Here is a 6,570-nt window from a genome sequence, read left to right on the forward strand (position 1 = left end):
TGCCCCATACCCCCCTCCCCCAACGCCACCAAAGGCTCGGGCGCCGCCACTGGCGAAGGAGATGCGGTCCTCCTGACCGCCGGCGAGGAAAGAGGAGTCAGGGCCACCTGCCCCAAATCCCCCTCCCCCGACGCCACAGAAGGCGCGGGCGCCGCCGCCACGCCCGAAGGAGAGAGAGCCGAGGCCGCCTGCCTCGGACCTCCACTCCCAGCACCTGCCGGTCCCGTCATGACCAGCGATGCCGATGTCGGGGAAGTGAAGGGGGAAGTGGGAGTCAGAGCCGCCTGCCCCAAGCCCCCCTCCCCCAACGCCACAGAAGGCGCGGCCGCCGCCGCCACGCCCAAGGGAAAGAGAGCCTCCGGTGAAGCAACCACCGACTTCCCGTCCCCAGAGCCAACCAAAATCCTCACCGACGATGTCCGCACGGAGCATCCAGCCAGTGCCCCACCGGCATCCTCAAACTCCAACAAAGGTAGTGACTGCTCAAACGCCTCATCAGAATCTACCCGGTCACTCCAAAATCTGGGAGGGGCAGAGGCTGGCTCAAAAGACCCGAACCGCAACGAGGTCATAGGCACCGATGGTGTAGGTGCCGGCTCAACCCCGGTCCCATCCCCGGACTGAGCCACAGGACGGGAACCGTTAGTCCCCTCACAGGTCGACTCATCAGTCGGTGCCCCTTCCGCTCCCGCAATGTTGTCCCCCTGTGCATGTCAACATCATTCCCAATCATTGCGTCAGCAAACAGGGCAGCGTCCTCAAACTCGATCTCAAGAGGAAACACCTCTCCTCTATAGGTCCAGTTAACCACGTCAGGCACGAACTCAATATCCAAAATGCTCACTAAAATGCGTGCCACTCCATGTGCACGAGTAAAGGCCATATCCACTTTCTCCGTCTTGCCAACCATAATGCCCATACTGGCCACGACTCGAACATCCTGCAAAGGCTTAGATGGAGCCCCCGAAAACCTCAACCAGACCTGCGTAAGCGGCTTTCCTTTAGGTTCCACCTGCTGCCACTCATGGAACTCCAGAATGCACCTAGTGCCAGGAACTCTGCATAAACCAAAACTCAACAGTCGCTGCAGATCGTCCACTGAAGGAAACTCCACCTTAAAAACCTTGGCCTCGAGAGGAACGAGCTCCCAATGGAAGTCTCCCGGTGCCAGTTCCTGAAGCCTCTGCACAATCTGAGCCTCCGAAACCTCACCCTGAGTAGCTTTGACAACCCCGGTGGTCAAGCTCAAAGTCTCCTCCGGAATCTCTCTCGCAGCCGGGGACTCAAAGAACATAAGTTCGGCACAATAAACTCCATACATAGTCAAAGATGGAGCCTGGTCACGCAACAATGGGCAGTCCCCCGAGGCATGTGCCGGCTTACCACAGGACTCACACAGCTCTGCCACGCAATCAGCAATGAAGTGGCCCTTCTCACCACAACGGTAGCAAAGCATCCTTTCCTTCTTACGCGCCCACTTGGACACCCTTTCAGCCTCAGACCTGTCTGTAGCCTCAGTCACACTCCCAGTCGCCGGAGCCTCAACATTGGCTAAAGCCGCTACCACCTCCATTGCCTGGGGAGGGAGCTCCGCGGTAGCGTTATCGGTCTTCCGTACTGACTCCGCTTGGTCAACAACTGTCGAAGGCGGCGGCGGTCTGCGATGATACCTCCCGCGTCCACCGCCCCGACCACCGCGATGTCCACGGTGACCCCCTCTCTGGCAGTGATCCGGACCAGAAGCACCCTCAACAAAACCTCCTGGAGGCCCGAGAAACGGTCTCTCAGCAGACCCGTCACTCTGCCAGGCATAACCACGTCCTCCACCCGTAGATGAGGAACCACGATGTTGTCCATCTCCATACACATCATAACCATCGTCGCCCCACTGGCCTCGTGGCGGATCATAGGAGCCTCTAGTGTTCGAATTCTGCGTCGTCTGCGATTGTCCCGAACGTTTGTGAGTAGGCCTCGCGACGAAGTGAGGCGGAGGCGCGCCACGAGGCTGACCGGCTGTCGGCGTTTGCACAGCCCCAAGGGCCGCACCACCCCGGCCTGCAGTAGCCACAACAGCCGCGCCCGGCGCCTGAGGGCGAGGGCCATCCCGACCCGCGGCCGGCTGCGCCACGGAAGCCAGACCTGGCGCCGGCGGCCTCAGCCCGCCCCTACCGGCCATAGCTTGCAAAGGTTGCCCCGGTGGCCGAACGCCCAAGCGGCCATTACCACGACCCTGGGTGGCCTGAGTTGCACCACTGCCCGCCGGCGGTCTCTGGCCGGGCGGCACCAGGGCACCGCGCCCAGCACCCGCCACCGGCGGCGGGGTAGCCCCGCCCCGACCTGCTGGAGCAGAGGCGGCTTGCGTCTTGGCTGGCGGCGCCGCAGCCCCGCGGCCGGCCATGGCCAGCAAGGGTCGAATCCTCCTAGCCCGACCCGAGCCACACGTCGGGAAGCCGCGAGTCCCGCGCCTTGGAACCCTAGCACCAACAGAGTACGACGCACGAGGGGGAGAAGGATCGATCGCGATCGCGCATGAGGGACTGCTACGAGGGGGAGTAGGATTCAGGTCCGGTACAGACTGGGCCACATACCCATCTGACCCTGGCCCATCCACTCGCGAACTTGGCTCCCTCCGATCCGGCCCATCACAGCCCAACAAGTGATTCAAACGCTGCGATTGCATGTGGGAGATCCCGATCGCCGGAGTCCCATTCAAATGCTTCGGCGGGGGGCCAGCGCCCCGACCGGCCATAGCCGCAGCCGGCGGAACACGTGCAGCCCTTCCAGAACCAATCCGAGGGAAGCCAGGCGCAGCAACCTTGCGGACCCTAGCCGCCCTGGACGAACGAAACAGACGAGGAAGTGCAGGACTAGTCGAACTCATCGACTCGATCACATGCACGTCGCTAGCCTCCTCGATAGGCCGTTCGGTCACCTGGCTAAGGTCCTGGGCCTCATACCCAGTCCTAGTCAGGCCCGTCTCCTTTTCGCATAACGTCAGCCCAACCCGGCCCAGAAGCTCGTTCAAACGAGAGGATCGAGGAATGACCAAAACCATGGGACGTAGCCAGTGCCCATGTCTTCACTTCCATTGACCAAAACCATGGGAATGACTGGCATATACCAACTGGGTTCAATTGACTGTCCATCTTCATTCAAATAGTTCAGAAGAATATCATCATCCTTTGGAAAAATTAAACGGGTGACAGGTGGTAATCTGGTGTAAAGGTCCTTAGTACTGCCAGCATCTTTTCCACCCAATTGCTGGACCTCAGACCGCCTAGCGAGGAGAGGGCTACCACACCAACAATCATGCCCACTTTGCAGCCAAGATGACGAGACAATGAACCACATCATGCTTCAGTGCGTTTTCGCACGAACCTTCTGGCTGGAGATTTGCCAAGCCCTGGAAGTGCCGCAATGGACGCCGACCACGCATGACACCCTACCGGAGTGGATCCTAGACAAGCGGATACATGGAGCCAAGGAGAAGGATGTAAGGGCAATACTTATTCTTGCCTTGTGGGAATTGTGGAAGCACCACAACGGGATCGTGTTCGACGGCGAAACACCATCTTTAAGGAGGCTACTAGCACGGGTCTCCCACGAGGGCAAGGCTTGGAGGACGGCGGGCATCCTAAAGTCGGATTTAGATAGCTTCTTCGGGCGGATTCATAGGTGGGAGTCTAGTGAAATGTAGCCACATGTACAACCGTGGTTTGGGTGTGTAACCCCCTCAGTGGAGAGTTTCTTGTACCCTTTTTCTCCCCCATTAATGAAAGATACGCATGCTATGCGTATTTGAGAAAAAAAAAAGCAGGCCTTGGGGCTCCAAAAGACTAATATTATTGCTGCCAACAAAATCCTGAGCCATTCCTATAATTATGCTTGCTAGACTCTGCTTACTATATGCTGAGTGTTCTGACGCATAACCAATGAGCTCGGTGACAAAAGCTTCTTCAACAAAATTCCTCTTGAATGAGCAAAACAAAACCTTCCTCTGTCCTCGTTTAAGGCCGTCAACCATTGAAGGTACATAGGATGCAAGGTCTGCCATCGGAAAGAGGATCAGCTCTTTGTTGATAAAATCACTGTACTTGATGTGTTGCCATTCCTTCCTCCCAGCGATCCTTTCCTTGCTGAATAGTAACTCAATACATTCACCATCTTTGTCATCTGCCCAAACAAAATCCTTCTTGTGATGGTCGATATCTTCAAAGTATTCCCGACCTTCTTGCGTTGTGCAGGTTCCAAGTTCCTTGTAGTACTTTATAGACCACAAACTTGAATTTCCTCCTAACTTCTCTTTCCATGCTTCATAGTTTGGCATTGAGTAAAATGAGTTGACAGATCTGCTCATGTTATTAGTTATCTTGATAATTGGAGTGATGAACTCAACCAAGAAAGAAGGAACTTTGAGGAGAGATGGCGAGGATGAGTGAATGAAATTGAGCAGCAACCCTTTGATGTGGGAACCATCATGGTCAGCAAAAGCCTTTGCTGAATCTCGTTCAGTAAGGATCAAGGTGCACTTTTCAGAGTCCCTCCCACCAGCGTCATATGCATCTTCCAGCTTATGGATGGCAAGAAAACTTGTCCTCTTGCTTCCATCAGTCTTATTTAGTTCCTTGCTTAGTCTGAACTCAACTGAATTAAGCAGATTGCTGATAACACCTGAGTTAGAGACCTTGTTAAGGAAATCTTCAGAGAGCTCGCACTTGGAACCAAAGCATCCTTGATGAGTGATCAAGGTCTCTTTGGTCTGTAAATCAAATGCAGGGTTGTCAATGAGCACATTAACAAATACCCATAGGTAGCCCTTCACCGTATGCAATTTCATGTTAGCATGCTTCTTGTTCACAACGCCCAGCACATGATTGGCAATTTGGTCAGCAACGTAGTCAACATGAGTTCCGCCTCTTATGGTCTCAATTTGATTTACAAAACTGACCTGCTGAAACTGGCCTTCACTTAGACTCACACACACCTCCCAACGATCGTTGACCCTTTGGCAAATTCTTGGTAGCTCGATTCCTTCTTTGAAAGCAGAGTCAATATACAGTTGCACGTAATCTGAGAAGCTTTTTGCTGACAACTTCTCGCCGTTCAACTCAACCTTCACGGTTTTGAAAAAAGTTCATGAATTTTGAAAAAGAAACTTGATCACAATTTAAATAATCATTGAGTTTGAAAAAAGTTAACAGTTTTTGAAAAAAAAAATCACGGCTTTAAGAAGAAGAATAATAAAAGGAAATATAAGAAAGAAGAAAAAGAGAGCAAGTGAACACAACAGGTGTGGTTTCCCTCGTGGTTACTGCCGTTAATCTATATCTATATCTATACCTATTAATAAAAGGATTATCGCTTCTTCCCACCTAATATTCGTCCGTAATTTCGTTCGTCCGTCAAAATTTTCGTATGTGCTTTTATCGTGAGTCAGCCCACCAAAACAAGCCTAGGCAAAACCGTGTAGTCTGGCGGAGGTGGGAAAAAAAATGAAGCGGCTACTGGGCTTCAAACTCCAGACCTCCTGTTTGATGAATAAGGGGCAGTCCAACTGACTAACCTTATGTTGTTGAATTATTAAAGAAAGATTGGTTGATATTAGATAGTCCCACCTCGCTTTCTTAAGCAAAATCTCACCAATTTAAATACATCTACGAGTTGATACCAATAAGCCGCCCAGAGAATTAATAAGGAGTTTGTCTGCTTCTTCATGGGAAGAAAATTATGAAATTAACTCGTGAGAGACCCGATTAAACTGGGTCATACTAAGGAATTAGAGAAGAAGGACTGGCCGCGTCCATGGGAATGAGCAGGAGGAGTTCAGGCCAACGGGAGCACTCTGAAGAGGTGGTACGACGGTTGCAGCCCGCCGGAGCTATAGCTATAGAGGCGGCTGGAGACCGCTGGGTGGAACCCCCTTGCATGCGCGCGTGCAGGAGGCCTACTCTAGCATGTAGGCGAGTATAAACTCAGATACCCCTAAAAGAAAGAATAAACTCAGATTTTGTCTGGCTTGTATTGCTAATTTAAGTTGATTTAATTTCTAACCATGGCAACAATGCTCAGTTATTTACTTTATTAAATGGTTCTGAACCTAGGAAACAGAAATAGGCAGGACACATGTTCTGAACTTTTGCACCGAGATTCATACAATGCCACGGTTGAGATTGCTAAGCGTGATATTGATGTATGATGTTTCCGGAAATACCTAAGGGGCTGTGGAAAAATTTAAGTTGTCAAGGATGGATACACACTCTTTGCCAAAATACCGTCCCAAAGTACATTTGACCCATAGTTTTTTTTTCATCAGAGACTTCTGTCCCGCGTTGGCCGTGACTAAAGTAGATTTGTGTTGTTTGGGTGACAAGAGAGTTTAGAGTGGTCAAGATTGAGAAATGAGAAAGTTGCAATCAGTTGATTTTTTTTTTCTCCATAGCAATGTATGGTCATTGAACTACACATCTCTCTATGTAGGCAAATGCATGTATTGTGCATGTATGATACTTTAACAAATGGATAATTTAGGTTTTGGTTAAGACGAATCTTGATAGCATCACATATGTGAGT

The 6,570-nt window shown here is 51.6% G+C and overlaps 1 pseudogene; it reads right to left on the minus strand.

Annotated features, from left to right (window-relative positions):
* The window catches only part of LOC123170236 (DNA topoisomerase 2-like), an 11,770-nt pseudogene extending 6,651 nt beyond the window's left edge, over positions 1-5,119 (minus strand).
* Between the last annotated feature and the right edge of the window lie 1,451 nt (positions 5,120-6,570).

This window comes from Triticum aestivum, chromosome 7D, assembly GCF_018294505.1.
Source record: "Triticum aestivum cultivar Chinese Spring chromosome 7D, IWGSC CS RefSeq v2.1, whole genome shotgun sequence".
Classification (NCBI taxonomy): Eukaryota; Viridiplantae; Streptophyta; class Magnoliopsida; order Poales; family Poaceae; genus Triticum; species Triticum aestivum.